This window comes from Hordeum vulgare, chromosome 2H, assembly GCF_904849725.1.
Source record: "Hordeum vulgare subsp. vulgare chromosome 2H, MorexV3_pseudomolecules_assembly, whole genome shotgun sequence".
NCBI classification, from domain to species: domain Eukaryota; kingdom Viridiplantae; phylum Streptophyta; class Magnoliopsida; order Poales; family Poaceae; genus Hordeum; species Hordeum vulgare.
In genome coordinates, this window is record NC_058519.1 from 51,394,461 (window position 1) to 51,417,414 (window position 22,954).

Here is a 22,954-nt window from a genome sequence, read left to right on the forward strand (position 1 = left end):
GGAGCCACATAGGTCGGGAACCCAACCGCGGCCATCAAGCCCCTCATACACCATGCACTTGCGCGATGACGGGATACTAGAGGTAGGAGAGATGGGGCTATATCGGAGATAGCCTTGTCGTCGATCCAAGGATCTGTCCAGAAGCGACAGGTCCAGCCGTCGCCAATAGTCCGGGAGGTGGATGCTCAGAAGATGGAGGAGACCTCCGGGTCTTTGGGGAGGTGGATGTGCGCCATGGTCTAGTGGGGTCAATGCGCTGTAGCCAAAGCCAGCACACGTAAACTGAGATACCTTGCCGTAGGAGGTCTGTGATGTCGAGACCACCAAGCTCAAGGGGGCGACAAACGCGCTGCGAGTGGACCTATACCATGGCCGACGCGGGTCTCCTTGCGTCCATGCCATAGGAACTCTCGGACGACCCGGTTCACTTGCTTGGACACCGGTGGGCAGAGGGCGATCACTACCAATGATGTGGGAGGGGATTGCACAAAGCACATGTGTTAGAGCATATATCTCCATATGTGGTTTTGGTAATTGATGACAATTCCTATGGACTAATGCTTGCCTTAAGTTATATTTATAGAATTTGTCCATAGGCACTTCTTGAAGTCCATCTGTTGGGTTCAAGGAGTTTATATGATGACCAAGATGGTATTCAAGGTATTATCCAAAGAATGGTCATAGAGACACAAGGTTGATCAAGATCTCAGACAAAGAGTAAATCAAAGCGTACAAGATGTACCGAGAGGGATCAAGTGATCCCATGGTATGGTAAGCATTGTCCATTACGTATTTGTGTACTAACCCATGGTCTTCGTGAGAGTTCTATGTGGGGGTTAGGTGTGTTTCCATGGGCTTGCATCAAAAGGAAGATCTCATACAACCCATGAAGGATGACGTCAAGTGGTGATCGTCATCAAGATTGCGGTGTGCAAGTTCAAGTGGACCAGCACGAATATATCATGCTTGAAGCTTGCCGTCCATTGTGGTGGCAATGGACTTGTGAAGATATGCTGAAGAGTGGCTCACCCATAGTGAGTATGGGGGAGCAATCAACTAGTCTTCATCAAGACAACGCAATCAAGAAAGGTGGTCCATCTTGAGGAAGCCAAGATCATCATCATCTAGCTCAAGATGACGAGGTGCAAGGTATAGGTTTCCCTTGATAGGTTTTGTGTTTTAGGATAGATTGTTGTACTGTCAAGGGGGGCTCTCAAGTGAGTAGCTTGATCGTATCGTTCATTGAGAGCTCAAACCATTTGCATCCTTGCATCATACTTCTTGGTTCTTGTTTGCTGTTTATCTTTGTGACTTTTAGAGCTTATGGTCATCTTCATGACAAGCGCGAGTTCATCGAAAACGGAGTCCATATGCATCTTCTATGATGTTTTCAATGTTGGGAGTTTTTACCGGTCTTATTCGAAGAAGGGTTCTCACCATTTTCTTATGGGCCTTTTCTCACTTGCTTCTTATTGATATTTATATCAAGATTGTGTTAGCCCATGTCGTTAGCTTTCCAACAAACTTGGTTCCGTTGATATCGGAGTCCGTATGCGAAAGTTAGAGCAGATTCAGTATCCAGCGGTAGTACCGCCCCCGGAGCTGTAGTACCTCCCCGGAGCGGTAGTAATTTCTAGGAGCGGTAGTACCGCTCCGGGTGGGCGGTAGTACCGCTTCGGGACGGTAGTACCTCTCTCTGAGTGGTTGTTCTTCGTCAGACTTTTTGCGAAGACTTTCTCTAGAGGTAGTACCGCCACGGCTAGAGGTAGTACCGCCAGGGTCTAGCGGTAATACCGCCAGGGCTAGCGGTAGTACTGCAAGGGCTAGCGGTAGTACCGCTGTGCTCGGGCTGTAAGTGGGGGTAACGGTCTGATTTCTTCCCCCACTATATAAAGGGGGTCTTCTTCCCCCTTGGACCAATCTATCCGTTGAGCTCATGTTCTTCCCCCATTGTTGACCTTCTTAGAGCTTGCTAACTCTCAATCCCTCCAATGATTCTTGCTTGTTCTTGAGGGAAAAGAGAGAGGAGATCTAGATCCACATCTCCACCAATCACTTTCTCCTCTATGTGAGGGGAACCCCTTGGATCTAGATCTTGGAGTTCTTTGTGAGCTTCTTGTTCTTCCTCTGATATTTCTCCATAGCTTTTGTTGTTGTGGAGGGATTTGAGTGTGAGGTACTTGTCCACTTCGTGTGTTCTTGCCATTGCATTAGTTGCATCGGTTTGAGTTCTCCACGGTGATACGTGGAAGTGAATTTTGAGAAGCTTAGTACCTTTGGTACTTAGTACCCTAGATATTGTTCTTCGTGGATGCTTTGGCGTCCTAGAAGCTTGGTGGTGTCTCGGAGCTCAATCATTGTGGTGTAAAGCTCCGGGCAAGCGTCCGGGTCTCTAATTAGGTTGTGGAGATTGCCCTGAGCAATTTGTATGGGTACCGGTGACCGCCCCCAAGGTTTGACATTTGTACGGGTTCGGTGACCGCCCTCAAGGGTCCCTTAGTGGAATCACGACATCTTGCATTGTGCGAGGGCGTGAGGAGATTACGGTGGCCTTAGTGGCATCTTGGGGAGCATTGTGCCTCCACATCGCTCCAACAGAGATTAGCATCCGCAAGGGTGTGAACTTCGGGATACACTATCATCTCCGCGTGCCTTGGTTATCTCTTACCCGAACCCTTTACTTATGCACTTTACTTTGTGATAGCCATATGATACGTCTCAAACGTATCTATAATTTTTGATGGTTTCACGCTGTTATCTTGTCTTCTTTGTATGTTTTATGTACCTTTTTTATATCTTTTTGGGGACTAACTTATTGATTCAGTGCCAAGTGCCAGTTCCTGTTTTTCCATGTTTTTGACTCTTTTCAGATATGATTTTGGAACGGAGTCCAAACGGAATAAAATCCCCGAAATGATTTTTTCCCGAACGAAAGAAGACCAGGGAGCCTTTGGGCCAAGCCAGGTGGGCCCTATGGAGCCCACAAGCTTGCACCACGCCACCAGGGGGGAGGTGGCGGTGGGCAAGCTTGTGGCTTCCCTGGCCGCCTCCTGACCTAGGTTTTGCGCCTATATATTCCCAAATATTCCGCAAAAAATAAGGGGAGCCTCGAAAATACTTTTCTGCCGCCGCAAGCTTCCGTTTCCGCGAGATCTCATCTGGAGACCCTTCCCGGCGCCCTGCCGGAGGGGACTTTGGAGGTGGAGGGCTTCATCATCATCATCATCGCCCCTCCAATGACTCGTGAGTAGTTCACTTCAGACCTACGGGTCCGTAGTTAGTAGCTAGATGGCTTCTTCTCTCTCTTGGATCTTCAATACAAAGTTCTCCATGATCTTCATGGAGATCTATCCGATGTGATCTTCTTTGGCGGTGTGTTTGTCGAGATCCAATGAATTGTGGACTTGTGATCAGATTATCTATGATATATATTTGAGTCTTTGCTGATTTCTTATATGCATGATTTGATATCCTTGTAAGTCTCTCCGAGTCTTGGGTTTTCTTTCGCCAACTAGATCTATGATTCTTGCAATGGGAGAAGTGCTTGGTTTTGGGTTCTGCCATGTGGTGACCTTTCCCGGTGACAGTAGGGGCAGCAAGGCACACATCAAGCAGTTGCCATCAAGGGTAAAAAGATGGGGTTTTTATCATTGGTTTGAGATTATCCCTCTACATCATGTCATCTTGCTTAAGGCGTTACTCTGTTCTTATGGACTTAATACACTAGATGCATGCTGGATAGCGGTCGGCGTGTGGAGTAATAGTAGTAGATGCAGACAGTATCGGTCTACTTGTTTCAGACGTGATGCCTATAGAAATAATCATTGCATAGATATCGTCACGACTCTGCACAGTTTTATTAATTGCTCGACAGTAATTTGTTCACCCACCGTCTACTTGCTTTCATGAGAGAAGCCACTAGTAAACACTACGGCCCCCGGGTCTATTCGCATCCATCGTTTACACCTTCGCTTTTACTTTGCTTTGTTACTTTGTTGCTTTCAGTTCTCACTTGGCAAACAATCTATAAGGGATTGACAACCCCTTCATAGCGTTGGGTGGAAGCTTTTGTGTTTGTTCAGGATCTTGAGATACTCTTCCGCCGGATTGATACCTTGGTTCTCAAACTGAGGGAAATACTTACCACCGCTACGCTACATCACCCTTTCCGCTTCGAGGGAACACCAACGCAAGGCTCCAAGGACACGGGGGAAATCCTTTGCATACTTGCCTAGGAAGTCCCTTAAGGCGTAGCCGTAGCTGAAGGATTCCTGGTGCCGTTGCTGAGGAGTATCAAGCAACACTCCTATTTCTGGCGCCGTTGGAAGGTCTTTTGTTGCAGTACCAGAAGAATTTCTGGCGCCGTTGCCGGGGAAGAGAAATCAAGATCTATCCAAGTAGGTCTCACAAACTCAGCTCTTGCATTTACTTTTGTTGCTAGTTGCCTCTCGTTTTCCTCTCCCCCACTTCACGTTTGCCGTTTCCATTTGCCTTTTTCCGTTCGCCCTTCTTCCGCTCGCTTTCTGTTTGCTTGTGTTACCATGTGCCTTCTTTTAGCTTGCATCTTTGCTTGCTAAAAATCCATTGATATGGATCATCATCCACTAGCTAATCTCTTTAACAGACTCACTCGTGTGGAACAAATTGCTAGTGAGTTGAGGGCAATTGACTATTTCTTTGGAGTTTTGCGTAAGATGGGTGAATCTGAAAATTGTGAGGAAGAAATTCATGAAGTGATTCACGAGGGCTCCTTGGATGACAAGCATGATTGCAATGATTTCACTATAAATCCTATTAGTGACAATCATGCTAAAATGATGCAAAACCCTAAGCTTGGGGATGCTACTTTTGCTTTGACCAGTACTTATTGCAATAATCATGATTGGGGTGATGATCTTTCTTATGTTCTTGAAAATTTGTTTAAACCTCATGATGAATATGATATTTGCAATGATATTGAAAGTGGGTTTGGAGACGTCATGACTTTAGTTGATGATAATCCCACTATTTTTGAAGAGCGTCAACTTTGCATGCATGTGGATCATGAAAAGAATATCCTTTGTGATAGTTACATTGTTGAATTCGAATATGATCCCACATGTAATTGCTATGAAGAGGAAAATATTTTGGTAGAAACTTTCATGTTACCAAATTACCTCTCGTTATGTTGAGATTGGTATTGTCTCTTTCTTCTTCCTTGCATTTGGTAACTATTGGTTGTCTTGCCAATTTGTTTCCCTATAAAATGTCTATGCATAGGAAGTATGTTAGACTTAGATGTGATTTTCACATGCTCCATGATGCTCTCGTTGTGTTTCAATCCTTACCTTTTATGTGAGCATCATTGAAATCAATGCCTAGCTAAGGACGTTAAACAAAAGCGCTTGTTGGGAGGCAACCCAACGAATCTATCCTTTTTCTTTCTGTTTTGTGTTTTCCACACTTTCATAATTCTGTTATGATTGTGTTTTTTGTGTTTATTTTTGCGTTTGTGCCAAGCAAAACCGTTATGATTAGTCTTGGGGATGATCGTTTGGTCATGCTGGAAAAGACAGAAACTTTCTGCTCACGAAAAGGATTTTCATTTTTTTTTCTGTAAGAACTTTTGAGTTGATTATTTTTGCTGCTGATTTCTATGAAAATTCTTCAGACTGTCGTAATGTTTAAGAATTTTTAAAGTACCAGAGGTATACGAAACATACAAATTGCTACAGACCGGTCTGCTGTTAACAGATTCTGCTTTTGTTGTGTTGGTTGCTTATTTTGATGAAACTATGGATAGTATCGGGGGGTATTAGCCATGGAAGATTGAAAATACAGTAACCCAACATCAGCACAAGTAGAATTTAAATTTTCTACAGTACCTAAGGAAGTAGTGGTTTGCTTTCTTGTACTAATGTTATCACGAGTTTTTGTTTAAGTTTCGTGTTGTGAAGTTTTCAAGTTTTGGGTGAAGTTCTTATGGACAAAAAGATAAAGGGTGGCAAGAGCTCAAGCTTGGGGATGCCCAAGGAACCCCAAGAGATTCAAGGATGCCGTAAAATCCTAAGCTTGGGGATGCCCCGGGAAGGCATCCCCTCTCTCGTCTTCAATCCATCGATAACGTTACTTGGGGCTATATTTTTATTCACCACATGTTATGTGTTTTTGCTTGGAGCGTCTTGTATCGTAGGAGTCTTTTATTTTTGTTGTGTCACAATCATCCTTGCTGCACACCTAGAGAGAGAGACATGCACACACCGTGATTTTGTCGAGCTTCACTTATATCTTTTGGTAGACAATTCAGCTCACATGTGCTTCACTTATATCTTTTGAGCTAGATACTTTTGCTCTATGTGCTTCACTTATATCTTTTAGAGCGCAGCGGTGCGTGGCTTGGTAGTTGATCTATGCTTTGAAAGTAGTCTCAAAAGGGGTAGTTATCCAAAGGGATACGAAAACTTCCTCCTTCATGTGCATTGAATAGTTAGAGAAGTTTGATTCATCTCAATTAGTTTTGAGTTGTGGTTATGGTAATATTGAAATCATGCTAGTGAGGTGTTGTGAATCTAGAAATACTTGTGTTGAAGTTAGTGATTCCCGTAGCATGCACGTATGGTGAACCGCTATGTGATGAAATCTGAGCATGATTAGTCTATTGATTGTCATCCTTTGCGTGGCGGTCGGGATCGCGCGATGGTTTATACCTACCAACCCTTCCCCTAGGAGTATGCGTTGAATGCTTTGTTTCGATTACTAATAAAACTTTTGCAACAAGTATATGAGTTCTTCATGACTAATGTTGAGTCCATTGTTTAGATGCACTTTCACCTTCCACCATCACTATCTTCTTAGTGCCGTGCAACTTTCGCCGGTGCACAAAACCCACCATTAGCCTCCCTCAAAACAGCCACCATACCTACCTACTATGGCTTTTTCAAAGTCATTCCGAGATATATTGCCATGCAACTACCACCATGATATGTGCCACCACGTCTACATTGCCATTGCATGATCGTAAGATAGCTAGCATGATGTTTCCATTGATGTCTATGCCATGCTAGATCGTTGCCACGGTACACTACCGAAGGCATTCCATATAGAGTCATAATTGCTCTAAGTTTTGAGTTGAAAATGTGATGATCATCATTATTGGAGCATTGTCCCATGTGTGGAAATAAAAGAGGCCAAAGAATCCCATAAATAGAGGCGAAAGAGCCCACCAAAATAATAATAATAAAATGAGAGAAAAAGAGAGAAGGGACAATGCTACCATTTTTTTCCACACTTGTGCATTTTGAGCACCATGATCTTCATGATTGAGAGTCTCTCGTTTTGTCACCATCATATAGCTAGTGGGAAATTTTCATTATATAACTTGGCTTGTATATTCCAATGATAGGCTTCCTCAAAATTGCCTTAGGTCTTCGTGAGCAAGCAAGTTGGATGCACACCCACTAGTTTTATTTAAGAGCTTTCACGTACTTATAGCTCTAGTGCATCATTTGTATGGCAATCCCTACTCATTCACATTGATATCTATTGATGAGCATCTCCACAGCTCATTGATATGCCTAGTTAATGTGACTATCTTCTCCTTTTTGTCTTGCAAACTCCACCACATTCCACACCATCTATAGTGCTATAACCATGGCTCACGCTCATGTATTGCGTGAGAGTTGAAAATGTTTGAGAAAGTAAAGGTGTGAAACAATTACTTGGCCAATACCGGGGTTGTGCATAATTTAAATTCGTTGTGCAATGATGATAGAGCATAGCCAGACTATATGCTTTTGTAGGGATAACTTTCTTTTGGCCTTGTTATTTTGAAAGTTCATGATTACTTTGCTAGTTTGCTTGAATTATTATTGTTTCCACGTCAATAGCAAACTATTGTTTTGAATCTAATGGATCTGAACATTCACGTCACATAAGAGGAATTACAAAGCGCACCTATGCTAGGTAGCATGAAAGCATCAAAAATTCATTCTTATCACTTCCCTACCCGAGGACAAGCAGGAGTTAAGCTTGGGGATGCTTGATACGTCTCAAACGTATCTATAATTTTTGATGGTTTCACGCTGTTATCTTCTCTTCTTTGTATGTTTTATGTACCTTTTTATATCTTTTTGGGGACTAACTTATTGATTCAGTGCCAAGTGCCAGTTCCTGTTTTTCCGTGTTTTTGACTCTTTTCAGATCTGATTTTGGAACAGAGTCCAAACAGAATAAAATCCCCGAAATGATTTTTTTTCGAACGAAAGAAGACCAGGGAGCCTTTGGGCCAAGCCAGGTGGGCCCCAGGGAGCCCACAAGCTTGCACCACGCCACCAGGGGGAGGCAGCGGTGGGCAATCTTGTGGCTTCCCTGGCCGCCTCCTGACCTAGGTTTTGCGCCTATATATTCCCAAATATTCCGCAAAAAATAAGGGGAGCCTCAAAAATACTTTTCCACCGCCGCAAGCTTCCGTTCCCGCGAGATCTCATCTGGAGACCCTTCCCGGCGCCCTGCCGGAGGGGACTTTGGAGGTGGAGGGCTTCTTCATCATCATCATCACCCCTCCAATGACTCGTGAGTAGTTTACTTCAGACCTACGGGTCCGTAGTTAGTAGCTAGATGGCTTCTTCTCTCTCTTGGATCTTCAATACAAAGTTCTCCATGATCTTCATGGAGATCTATCCGATGTGATCTTCTTTGGCGGTGTGTTTGTCGAGATCCAATGAATTGTGGACTTGTGATCAGATTATCTATGATATATATTTGAGTCTTTGCTGATTTCTTATATGCATGATTTGATATCCTTGTAAGTCTCTCCGAGTCTTGGGTTTTCTTTCGCCAACTAGATCTATGATTCTTGCAATGGGAGAAGTGCTTTGTTTTGGGTTCTGCCATGTGGTGACCTTTCCCAGTGACAGTAGGGGCAGCAAGGCACACATCAAGCAGTTGCCATCAAGGGTAAAAAGATGGGGTTTTTATCATTGGTTTGAGATTATCCCTCTACATCATGTCATCTTGCATAAGGCGTTACTCTGTTCTTATGGACTTAATACACTAGATGCATGCTGGATAGCGGTCGACGTGTGGAGTAATAGTAGTAGATGCAGACAGTATCGGTCTACTTGTTTCAGACGTGATGCCTATAGAAATAATCATTGCATAGATATCGTCATGACTATGCACAGTTCTATTAATTGCTCGACAGTAATTTGTTCACCCACCGTCTACTTGCTTTCATGAGAGAAGCCACTAGTAAACACTACGTCCCTCGGGTCTATTCGCATCCATCGTTTACACCTCCGCTTTTACTTTGCTTTGTTACTTTGTTGCTTTCAGTTCTCACTTGGCAAACAATCTATAAGGTATTGACAACCCCTTCATAGCGTTGGGTGCAAGCTTTTGTGTTTGTGCAGGATCTTGAGATACTCTTCTGCCGGATTGATACCTTGGTTCTCAAACTGAGGGAAATACTTACCACCGCTACGCTACATCACCCTTTCCGCTTCGAGGGAACACCAACGCAAGGCTCCAAGGCCACAAGGGAAATCCTTTGTATACTTGCCTAGGAAGTCCCTTAAGGCGTAGCCGCAGCTGAAGGATTCCTGGTGCCGTTGCTGAGGAGTATCAAGCAACACTCCTATTTCTGGCGCCGTTGGAAGGTCTTTTGTTGCAGTAGCACCATAGTGTTTATTGACATATATCTTGCTATCACTTAGTTGTTTATCTTGCTTAGCATAAGTTGTTGGTGCACATAGACCTAGTTGTTTTAGGTTTTGTGCTTGACAAATTAAACATTAGTTTTATTCCGCATTTGTTCAAGCCTAAACCGTAATTATTTTAAAGTGCCCATTCACCCCCCCCCTCTAGGCGACATCCACGTCCTTTCAACATGGCGCACGAGTGCAAGCCGCTCTCCGCGCGAAAGCAATGCGGCATGCCAGGTGGAGAGCTTCTTGATAAGCTTCTCGACGATGGGTTGCACTAAGGTCGCACATGGTTTCCTCATCGAGAGTGGGATGCCAAGGTAGGTGATGGGGAAGCACGCTTTGGCGCAAGCTAGCTTGTTGCCAATCGTGAACTTAATACACTAGATGCATGCTGGATAGTGGTCGATGTGTGGAGTAATAGTAGTAGATGTAGACAGAAGTCTGTCTACTTGTCTTGGACGTGATACCTATATACATGATCATTGTCTTGGATATCGTCATAATTATTCATCGATCCATCAATTGCCCTAGAGTAATTTGTCTACCCATCATTTGCTATTTTTTCGACAGAAGCCACTAGTGAAACCTACGGCTACCGGGTCTATTTCACATCATCTAGTTGCAATCTCTACTTTGCTATTCGCGTTTCCATTTTATTTGCTCTTTTATTTTCAGATCTATATTATCAAAAAAACCAAAAATAATTTGTTGTGTTTTATTTGCTTTCAATTTATTTGCATCTATCAATCTATCATGTACTTTACCCACGAGGGATTGACAACCCCTCGCGTTGGGTTGCGAGGATTTGTTATTTGCGTGCAGGTATCACATACATAGTCGTGTAGATCTTCCTATTGGATCGATACCTTGGTTTCATAACTAAGGGAAATACTTGTCATCGCTGCGCTACATCACCCTTTTAACTTGGAGAGAAACCAACACAAATCAGTGGGGAGTCAAGCGGCAACCGAGTAAAAATATGCACCCTCTAGACGGCGTAGTAATTTTTTATTCCACTATACGGTTTCGAAGATCGACTCAATAGTCAAAGTAGTACTTTACTCCTTTTAAGTTTTTAGAGATCGGCTAAAGATGCTCTTAGCTTAGAGCATCTACAACCACGTATGGAAAATACGACATCTCAAACGCCCGCGGATGCATCCGGGTGCATCTTATTTTTTGCCTTTCACATCTGCATCCCTCATATCCGAACTCTCATATCCATACAAACGCATGCAACGCTATGTAAAACAAGATATCAACATCTTTCCCATGATTGGATTGCTTCGCCGAACAAAAGGATCATAGTTCATCGGAGTTCATCAGCAAATTCATACTAAAAACTACTTAAGCATAATTAAAATATGAAGAACAAGGGCGTCCACGCAGCTGTGCCCATCCTTCGTGTTGGCGTCGGCATGCGGTGGAGCATCGTTGTCATCATCGGAGCTGGACGCGGAGGCGTCGTTGTCGTCGCGGAGTTGCAGCGCATGCCAGATAGCGTGTGTAGTAGGCGGTCCTGCTCCTTGGCGTGGTGGGCCACTTTCGCCTTCTCCACCGCATCTTTCGCTGCCTCACACCGTGATAACTGGATGGCCAATCGGAGCGCGTCAGCATTCTTGCGGCGGAGACAACGTGCATCCGACGCCGCCATCGTTAGCGAGCAACACAGGACGCCCACGAGGAGCGCGTCCTCGGGGTCGACTGACATGCTCAAGGTCAAACGTCACGCGGCCAGCGCCTCCCCCTCTCCCTCGCCCGCTGTCGCTCGCGACTAGCTGCACGCGCCTCAAACTCTGGCATCCTCGTGCGCCCCATCCCCGACGCGGGCACGAGGACCCAGTAGTGTCCGGGCACCGCTTCCGGAGCAAAAGGTGGTGGAGGTGTTGGAAATATGCCCTAGAGGCAATAATAAAATGGTTATTATCATATTTCCATGTTCATGATAATCGTCTATTGTTCATGCTATAATTGTATTAACAGGAAACAGTAATACATGTGTGAATAAATAGATCACAATGTGTCCCTAGCAAGCCTCTAGTTGGCTAGCTCGTTGATAAATAGATGATCATGGTTTCCTGATCATGGACATTGGATGCCAGTGATAACGAGATCACATCATTAGGAGAATGATGTGATGGACAAGACCCAATCCTAAGCATAGCACTAGATCGTGTTGTTCATATGCTAAAGCTTTTCTAAAGTCAAGTGTCTTTTCCTTCGACCATGAGGTTGTGAAACTCCTGGATACTGTAGGAGTGCTTTGGGTGTATCAAACGTCACAACGTAGCTGGGTGACTATAAAGGTGCACTACGGGTATCTCCGAAAGTGTCTATTGGGTTGGTACGAATCAAGATCCGGATTTGTCACTCCATGTGACGGAGAGGTATCTCTGGGCCCACTCGGTAGAACATCATCATGAGCTCAATGTGACTAAGGAGTTAGTCACGGGATGATGTGCTATGGAATGAGTAAAGAAACTTACCGGTAACGAGATTGAACAAGGTATGGGTATACCGACGACCGAATCTCGGGCAAGTTCTATATCGACAGACAAAGGGAATTGTATACGGGGTCGATTGAATCCTTGACATCGTGGTTCATATGATGATATCATCGTGGAACATGTGGGAGCCACCATGGGTATCCAAATCCCGCTGATGGTTATTGGCCGGAGAGTGTCTCGGTCATGTCTGCATGCCTCTCGAACCCGTAGGGTCTACACACTTAAGGTTGGATGACGCTAGGGTTACAGGGAATTGTTACACGAGGTTACCGAAGGTTGTTCGGAGTCCCGGATGAGATCCCGGACGTCACGAGGAGCTCTGGAATTGTCCGGAGGTAAAGGTTGATACATAGGATGGATGGGTTTGGACGCCGGAAATGTTTCGGGCACCACCGGCAAAGTGGCGGGACCACTGGAAGGGTTCCGGAGGCCCACCGGGAGGGTCCACAAGCCCCAGAAGGCTATATGGGCCAAGTGTGGGAGGGAACCAGCCCCTGGGTGGGCTGGTGCACCCTCCACACCCAGCCCATGGCGCACCAGAGAGGAAGGGGGGAACCCTAGGCGCTGGTGGGCCTAAGGCCCACCAGGGGGTGCGCCACCCCCTCTCCTGCCCTGGCCGCCGCCCCTTCTCCCATCTGGGCTGCCGCCACCCCTAGGGTGGGAACCCTAGAGGTGGCGCACCCCTTCCCTCTCCTCCTATAAATAGAGAGGGGTTTGGGGCTGTTGGGGACACAAGTTGATCTCTCCCTCGGCGCAGCCCTGTCCCTCTTCTTCCTCCTCTCCCATGATGCTTGGCGAAGCCCTGCCGGGAGACCTCATCTCTCCACCGACACCACGTCGTCGTGCTGCCAGAGATCTTCCCCAACCTCTCCCTCCTCCTTGCTGGATCAAGGTGCCGGAGACTCACCGGGTTGCACGTGTGTTGAACGCGGAGGTGCCGTGGTTCGGCACTAGATCGGAATCACACCACGATCTGAATCACCGCGAGTACGACTCCATCAACCGCGTTCTAGCAACGCTTCCGCTTAGCGATCTTCAAAGGTATGAAGATGAACTCTCCCCTCTCTCGTTGCTGGTCTCTCCATAGGAAGGTCTGAATATGGCGTAGGAAAATTTTGAATTTATGCTACGTTACCCAACAGTGGCATCCGAGCCAGGTTTTCTATGCATAGATTCTATGCACGAGTAGAACACAAAAGGTTGTGGGCGATGATTTTGTCAATTGCTTGTCGCTACTAGTCTTATTCTTTTCCGGCGGTATTGTGGGATGAAGCAGCCCGGACCGACCTTACACGTACGCTTACGTAAGACAGGCTCCACCGACCAACATGCACTAGGTGCATAAGGTGGCTAGCGGGTGTCTGTCTCTCCCACTTTAGTCGGATTCGATTTGATGAAAAGGGTCCTTATGAAGGGTAAATAGCTTTGGCATATCATCGTCGTGGCTGTCACGTAGGTAAGAAGGCGTTCTTGCTAGAAACCCAAATCAGCCACGTAAAACTTGCAACAACAATTAGAGGATGTCTAACATGTTTTTGCAGGGTTTGACATGTGATGTGATATGGCCAAAAGTTGTGATGTTACATGTGTGATGTATGAGATGATCATGTTCTTGTAATAGGATTCACGACTTGCATGTCAATGAGTATGAAAACCGGCAGGAGCCATAGGAGTTGTCTTAATTTATTGTATGAGATGCAACGCCATGTGTTTACTACTTTTACTTCATTGCTAACGGTTAGCTATAGTAGTAGTGGTAGTAGTAGTTGGCGTGATGACTTCACAGAGACAAGATGATGGAGATCATGGTGTCACGCCGGTGACAATGATGATCATGCGATGCCCGAAGATGGAGATCGAAGGAGCAAAGATGATAATGGACATATCATGTCACTATATGATTGCATGTGATGTTTATCATGTTTTTCATCTTATTGCTTAGAACGACGGTAGCATAATAAGATGATCCCTCATAAAATTTCGAGAACATATTCCCCTAAGTGTGCACCGTTGCGAAGGATCATTGTCTCGAAGCACCACGTGATGATCGGGTGTGATAGATTCTAGCGTTCACATACAACTGGTGTAAGCCAGATTTACACACACGAAACACTTAGGTTGACTCGATGAGCTTAGCATGTACATACATGACCTCGAATGCAAGAGACCGAAAGGTCGAACATGAGTCGTATGGTTGAATATGATCAACATGAAGTTGCTCACCATGACGACTAGTCCGTCTCACGTGATGATCAGACACGGGTTAGTCGACATCGATCATGTATCTCTTAGATGACTAGAGGGCGTCTATTTAAGTGGGAGTTCATACTTAATTTGATTAAATGAACTTAATTGTCATGAACTTAGTCTAAAAGTTGTCTTCACAAATATTGTAGATCCAATGGCCAACGTACCTGTCAACCTCAATTTCAACGCATTCCTAGAGAAAAACAAGTTGAAAGATGATGGTAGCAACTATGTGGACTGGGTCCGCAACTTGAAGCTCATCCTCGAAGCAGCTAAAAAGGCTTATGTCCTTAATGCGCCGCTAGGTGACCCTCCTGCTCCCGCAGCGGCCCAGGACATTCAAAACGTCTGGCAGACGCGGAGTGTCATGTTATATAGTTTGGAAACGGGGCTCCAAAGGCGTTTTGAGCAACACGCAGCATATGAGATGTTCCAGGAGCTAAAACTAGTTTTTCAAGCTCATGCCCATGTCAAGAGATATGAAGTCTCTGACAAGTTGTTTAGTTGTAAGATGGAGGAGAACAGTTCTGTTAGTGAGCATATACTCAGAATGTCTGGGTTACACGATCGTCTGACTTCGCTTGGAGTTGAACTTCCGGATGACGCTGTAATTGACAGAATCCTCCAGTCTCTCCCACCAAGCTACAAAGGTTTTGTGCTGAACTACAACATGCAAGGGATGAAGAAGACCATTACCGAGTTGTACTCGATGTTGAAGTCCGCAGAAGTAGAAATCAAGAAAGAGCATCAAGTGTTGATGGTCAATAAGACCACCAGTTTCAAGAAGGGCAAGGGTAAGAAGAACTTCCAGAAAGACGGCAAAGCCGTTGCTGCACCCGGTAAGCTAGATACCAGGAAGAAGAAAAAGAATGGACCCAAGCCTGAGACTGAGTGCTTCTATTGGAAGGGAAAAGGTCACTAGAAGCGGAATTGCCACAAGTACTTTGCGGACAAGAAGGCGGCAACATTAAAGGTATATATGATATACATGTTATTGATGTGTACCTTACCAGCGCTCGTAGTAGCTCCTGGGTATTTGATACCGGTGCTATTGCTCACATTTGCAACTCAAATCAGGAACTGCGGAATAAGCGGAGACTAGCCAAGCACGAGGTGACGATGCGCGTCGGGAATGGCTCCAAGGTCGATGTGATCGCCGTCGGCACGCTGCCTCTACATCTACCTTTGGGATTAGTTTTAAACCTGAATAATTGTTATTTAGTACCAGCTTTGAGCATGAATATTGTATTAGGGTCTTGCTTAATGCGAGACAGCTACTCATTTAAGTCAGAGAATAATGGTTGTTCTATTTATATGAGTGATATGTTTTATGGTCATGCTCCGCTCGTGAATGGTTTATTGTTGATGAATCTCGATCGTGATGTTACACATATTCATAGAGTGAGTACCAAAAGATGTAAAGTTGATGATGATAGTCCCACATACTTGTGGCACTGCCGCCTTGGTCATATCGGTGTTAAGCGCATGAAGAAGCTCCATACTGATGGACTATTAGAGTCTCTTGACTTTGATTCATTTGACACATGCGAACCGTGCCTCATGGGCAAGATGACTAAGACTCCATTCTCAGGAATAATGGAGAGAGCAACCGACTTATTGGAAATAATACATACTGATGTGTGTGGTCCAATGAATGTTGAAGCTCGCGGTGGCTATCGTTATGTTCTCACTCTCATCGATGATTTGAGTAGGTATGGCTATATCTACTTGATGAAGCACAAATCTGAGACGTTTGAAAAGTTCAAGGAATTTCAGAGTGAGGTTGAGAATCAACGTGACAGAAAAATAAAGTGTCTACGATCTGATCGTGGAGGAGAATATTTGAGTCACGAGTTTGGCACACACCTAAGGAAGTGTGGAATTGTTTCACAACTGATGCCGCCTGGCACACCGCAACGTAACGGAGTGTCTGAACGTCGTAATCGCACTTTATTGGATATGGTACGATCTATGATGTCTCTTGCCGACTTACCGCTATCATTTTGGGGATACGCATTGGAAACTGCAGCATTCACTTTAAATAGGGCACCGTCTAAATCCGTTGAGACAGCACCATATGAACTATGGTTTGGCAAGAAACCTAAGCTGTCGTTTCTAAAAGTTTGGGGCTGCAATGCTTATGTGAAGAAACTTCAACCAGAAAAGCTCGAACCCAAAGCGGAGAAATGTGTATTCATAGGATACCCTAAGGAAACTATTGGGTATACCTTCTATCTTAGATCCGAAGGTAAAACCTTTGTTGCCAAGAATGGATCCTTTCTAGAGAAAGAGTTTCTCTTGAAAGAAGTAAGTGGGAGGAAAGTAGAACTTGATGAGGTAGTTACACCCCCTCTCAAACCGGAGAGTAGCGCAACGCGGGAAATTGTTCCAGTGGCGCCTACGCCAACTGGAGATGAAGTTAATGATGATGATCATGAAGCTTCGGATCAAGTTGCTACTGAACCACAAAGGTCCACAAGGGTACGATACGCACCACAGTGGTACGGCAACCCTGTGATGGAAATCATGTTGTTAGACAACGGTGAACCTTCGAACTATGAAGAAGCAACAGCAGGCCCGGATTCCAACAAATGGCTTGAGGCTATGAAATCCGAGATATGATCCATGTATGAGAACAAAGTATGGGCTTTGGTGGACTTGCCCGATGATCGGCGAGCCATAGAAAATAAATGGATCTTCAAGAAGAAGACTAACACAAACGGTAATGGGACCGTTTGCAAAGCTCGACTTGTCGCAAAGGGTTTTTGACAAATTCAAGGAGTTGACTACGATGATACTTTCTCTCCCGCAGCGAAGCTGAAGTCAGTCCGAATCATGTTAGCAATTGCCACTTTTCATGATTATGAAATTTGGCAAATGGACGTCAAAACATCGTTCCTTAACGGGTATCTTAAGGAAGAGTTATATATGATGCAACCCGAAGGTTTTGTCGATCCTAAGAGTGCTAACAAGGTATGCAAGCTCCAGCGCTCCGTCTATGGGCTGATGCAAGCATCTCGGAGTTGGAACATTTGTTTTAATGAGGTGATTAAAGCGTTTGGGTTCATACAGGTTTATGGAGAAGCCTGTCTGTACAAGAAAGTGAGTGGGAGCTCTGTAGCTTTTCTCATACTATATGTGGATGACATATTATTGATGGGGAATAATATAGAGTTATTGGAGAGCATAAAGGCCTACTTGAACAAGAGTTTTTCAACGAAGGACCTTGGAGAAGCTGCATACATATTAGGCATCAAGATTTATATTGATAGATAGAGACGCCTCATAGGTCTTTCGCAAAGTACATACTGATACGTCTCCGTCGTATCTACTTTTGTGAACTCTTTTGCCCTTGTTTTGGATTCTAATTTGCATGATTTGAATGGAACTAACCCGGACTGATGCTGTTTTCAGCAGAATTGCCATGGTGTTGTTTTTGTGCAGAAATAAAAGTTCTCGGAATGTCCTACAAATTTACGTAGATTTTTTCTGGAATAAACGAAAAATACCTGGGCAAAGATCCACCCGAGGAGGTGGACCAATGGGCCACAAGCCCACAGGCCGCGGCCACCCCCTGGCCGCGCCGTGAGGGCTTGTGGGGCCCACGTGGCACCACCGCCCCAAACTCAGCTCTATATCTTCCGTTTCTCCTGGAAAAAAAAATCAGAGAGAAGGTTTCATCGTGTTTTGCGATACGGAGGCGCCGCCACATCCCGTTCTTCATCTGGAGGGAAGATCTGGAGTCCGTTTCGGGCTCCGAAGAGGGGAAATCATCGCCATCGTCATCATCAACCTTCCTCCATCGACAACTCCATGATGCTCTTCATAGTTCGTGAGTAATCTCATCGTAGGCTCGCTGGACGATGATGAGTTGGATGAGATCTATCATGTAATCGAGTTAGTTCTTGACGGGGATTGATCCCTAGTATCCACTATGTTCTAGATTGATGTTGCTACTACTTGGCTATGCTTAATGCTTGTCACTAGGGCCCGAGTGCCATGATTTCAGATCTGAACCTATTATGTTGTCGCCAATATATGTGTGTTTTAGATTCTATCTTGCAAGTTGTAGTCACCTACTATGTGTTATGACCCGACAACCCTGGAGTGACAATAGCCGGAACCACTCGTGGAGATGACCATAGTATGAGGAGTTCATGTATTCACCGCGTGTTAATGCATTGGTCCGGTTCTTTATTAAAAGGAGAACCTTAATATCCCGTAGTGTCCAGGATGGACAATAGATGTCATGCAAGTTCTTTTCCCAAAGCACGTATGACTACATACGGAATACATGCCTACATTAGATTGATGAACGGGAGCTAGTTACATATCTCTCCGTGTTATAGTTGTTACATGATGAATCACATCCTTCACACTCAGCCATCACCGATCCACTGCCTACGAGTCTTTTACTACTGGTCCTCACTATGTTACTTTGCCTAGGCTTGTCCCTTGCTACAAAAGGGATTGGGCCACTTTGCTGCTACTGTTGCTACTGTTGTTACTTTACTCTGCTGCTGCCACTGTTGTTCCTTGCTACTCCGCTGTTACTTGTTGCAAGACTTTGTTGGAGCCGTAGCCGGGGAAGTATTCTTCTCAAGAATAATCCCCCGTCAACGTGCTGGCACCATTGATACAACAATTAGGAATAGTTTGCCGTCAACACATCGTTTCTGGCACCGTTGCTATCATACTACTTTGCTACTGATACTTTGCTTGCAGACACTAATCTTTCAGGTGTGGTTGAATCTGACACATTCAGCTGCTAATACTTGAGAATATTCTTTTGCTTCCCGTTGTGCGAACCAATAAATTTGGGTTGCATACTCCACCCTCAAAAACTGCTGCGATCCCATACGCTTGTGGGACATCAAGGCTTTTTCTGACGCCGTTGCCGGGGAGGCACATCTATATTCTCTGAGTCACTTGGGATTGAAGTCTGCTGATCACTATGAGGAATCGGAAAGATCCAAGAACTAAAATCACGCCTGCCACTACGAGGAGAGGTAAGGAACTGCCATCTAGCTCTGCACTTGATTCACCTTCAATTTTGAGTAAGTTTGCGACTTCACCTCCTGCTAGAAATCTTGATATGTCGCCTGTGCTTGATGATGCTACTTCTGCTGCCTATGATGCTATGCTTGATACTATGCCGGATGATGCTATGCTTGATACTATGCCTGATGATGCTATGCCTGATACTGCTTTGCCACTTGGTGCATTCCTTGATGCACATATTGCTAGAGTTGCTGCTAGATGTGATGATACTTCTGAGACTGCTGATACTATTGAAGTAGAACCTGCTACTATGCCTGAATTGCCTGTTATGCCTGATACGCGCTATGTTATGGAGGGAGAGATAGCTGAGGACTTTCTTGCGTGTAAGGATAGCTATGATGTTGAGAAACTTCTGCGCAAGTGGAAAGAAAAATCTCTGAACGCTAGGATGAAATACGACCCGAAGTTTGCCACTTCGCCTATCTTTGTGACCGATAAGGATTATGAATTCTCTATCGACGCTGAGTTAACCACTCTGGTCGAATCTGATCCTTTTCACGGTTACGAGTCTGAAACGGGTGTATCCCATCTTACCAAACTGCACGATATAGCCACCCTATTCACTAGTGAGGAAAAGATCCGCCACCACTATATGCTCAAGCTGTTTCCTTTCTCGCTAAAGGATGATGCTAAGACCTGGTTCACTTCTCTTGCTCCTCGTTGTGTGCGTAGCCCCAGGATATGGTCTACTACTTCTCTGAAAAATATTTCCCTGCCCATAAGAAGCAAGCTGCCTTGCACGAAATATACAACTTTACTCAAGCTGAAGAAGAGAGTCTCCCACAAGCTTGGGGGAGGCTTATCCAGCTACTGAATGCTTTGTCTGATCACCCTCTTGAGAAGAACGAAATACTTGATATCTTCTATAATGGACTTACCGATGCTTCCAAAGACCACTTAGATAGTTGTGCCGGTAGTGTTTTTAGGGAACGAATCGTAGAACAAGCTGAGATTCTATTGAACAACATCTTGTGCAATGAGAATGCTTGGACTATTCCCGAACCACCTCCTAAGCCAACTCCGAAGAAAAGAGGTATTCTATTCCTCAGTCCTGAAGATATGCAAGAAGCCAAGAAATCTATGCGAGAGAAAGACATTAAATCTGAGGATGTCAAAAATCTACCACCTATCGAAGAGATCCATGGTCTCGATAACCCGATACAGGTAGTAGAAGTAAATTCTTTGCGTAGGTTTGATGAGAGTGACATTCCTTTTGATAAACCTGCTAGCTTATGCATGGATGAATTTGACAACTTCGTTGCCAAACAACAAAGTTTCAATGACTGTGTTAGCAGACAATTGGAACAGAATGCTCGTATGCTTAGTCATTTAAGTGCTTGTGTGGACAGAAACGTCAATGATCTTAAACCTGAGTAAACATGCCTCTATGGTTACTACTCAGGTAGAACACGTACTTAAAGCTTAGAATGACTTGCTCAATGAGTTGAATGACAATTCCGTCAGAGTCGTCACTAGAGGCGGTAGAATGACCCAGGAACCTCTGTATCCTGAGGGTCATCCGAAGAGAATTGAACAAGATTCTCAAGAAGTTAGCACTGATGCACCTAGTCATCCTAGAAAGAAGAAGAAAGATGATAGGAACCTGCACGCTAGCAACCCTGTTGCTGCTACACCTGAGAGTCCAAACGATGCCTCTGTCTCTGATGCTGGAACACAATCTAGTGATGAACATGAGCCTAATGATAATATCAATAGTGATGTTCATGATGATGCTCAACCTAGCAATGATAAGGATGTGGAGATTGAACCTAGTGTTGATCTTGATAACCCACAACCTAAGAATAGAAGATACAATAAGAATGACTTTGCTGCTAGGAAGCATGGTAAAGAAAGGGAACCATGGGTTCAGAAACCTATGCCCTTTCCTCCCAAACCATCTAAGAAAAAGGATGATCGGGATTTTGAGCGCTTCGTTGAAATGATTAGACCTGTCTTTCTGTAGATGCGTTTGACTGGCATGCTCAAGATGTCTCCGTATGCTAAGTACATGAAAGATATTGTGACTAATAAGAGGAGGACACCTGATCTTGAGATCTCCGCCATGCTTGCCAATTACACTTTCAAGGATGGAACTCCTAAGAAACTAGGTGATCCTGGTGTGCCCACTATACCTTGCTCCATTAAAGGTAACAACATTAGAACTGCGTTGTGCGACCTTGGAGCCGGTGTTAGTGTTATGCCTCTCTCTCTCTCTTTTATCATAGACTTGAACTGGATAAGTTGACACCCACTGAAATCTCTCTGCAAATGGCCGACAAATCAAGTGCTTTCCCTATCGGCATTTGCGAGGATGTGCCTGTTGTGGTTGCTAACACCACTATCTTAACAGACTTTGTTATCTTGGATATTCCCGAGGACGATGCCATGGCTGTCATCCTCGGAAGACCCTTTTTAAACACTGCAGGGGCTGTTATAGATTGCAACAAAGGCAACGTCACTTTCCATGTCAACGGTAATGAGCATACGGTGCACTTTCCGAAGAAACAATATCGAGTACATTGCATCAATGCTATCGAAAAACCTTCATCGATTCTTATTGGGAGCTTCGAATGCCCTATTCCTCGTGTCAAGATGAAGTATGACTTGCTGGTTGGGGAGATACACATCCCCATTGAGGTGACCTGGTGACTATTCAGAAATTCTCCGTTCTCTTTTGCGATTCGAGAAAGTTTTGTCGAGGGGATTTGATCAACCCCATTGACGGATTTCTTTCAATGACCATGCGATGGATGAATTGAGGAGTCACGAACCTCTGTTCCAAGCTTTCACTTTAGGTTGCTTAGAAGAAAAATGATAGATTTAGTTTAGTTTTCCCTGTTTTCTATTTTAGCGTCCGGTAGAAAAGTACCCCGAAAATCAAAGTTCTCCGAACACTGTGAAAATCAAGTATGATTTTTCTGTTTTTTTGTAAAATTCTGGGACAAAGAGTTTGTCTAGGGGCCACACCAGTGGGCCACAAGCCCTAGGGGTGCGGGCACCCCCTGGCCATGCCACCCAGGCTTGTGGGGCCCACAGGCACCTCCTCCACTCATTCTTGCTCCCATCCAGTTCTCCTACCTCCAGAAAAAAATCGTTTCGCAGCTCAAACCCGTGTTCTTGCTCCTCTTGCTGGGATTTTTGATCTCTTTGCTCAAATCACCGTTCTTTGAACCGTTTTGGGGAAATTACTCCTTGGTAAGTGACTCCTCCATTGGTCCAATTAGTTTTTGCTCTGGTGCCTTATACTCCGCGTATTTTTCCTGCCTTGGTGACCATGTTCTTGAGCTTTGCGTGCTGATTCTAGCTGGTCCCAAGTATTTTTTATGCGTAATATGGTCTCTAGGCACTTGTTGGAGTAGTTGCTACTAGTTTAGTTGAGCCTTGTTCACCTTTCATTTGGGTCACTGAAAATTTCAGAAAAGGAAGATGTTCAGGAGAAAATTTCATGGTGATTCC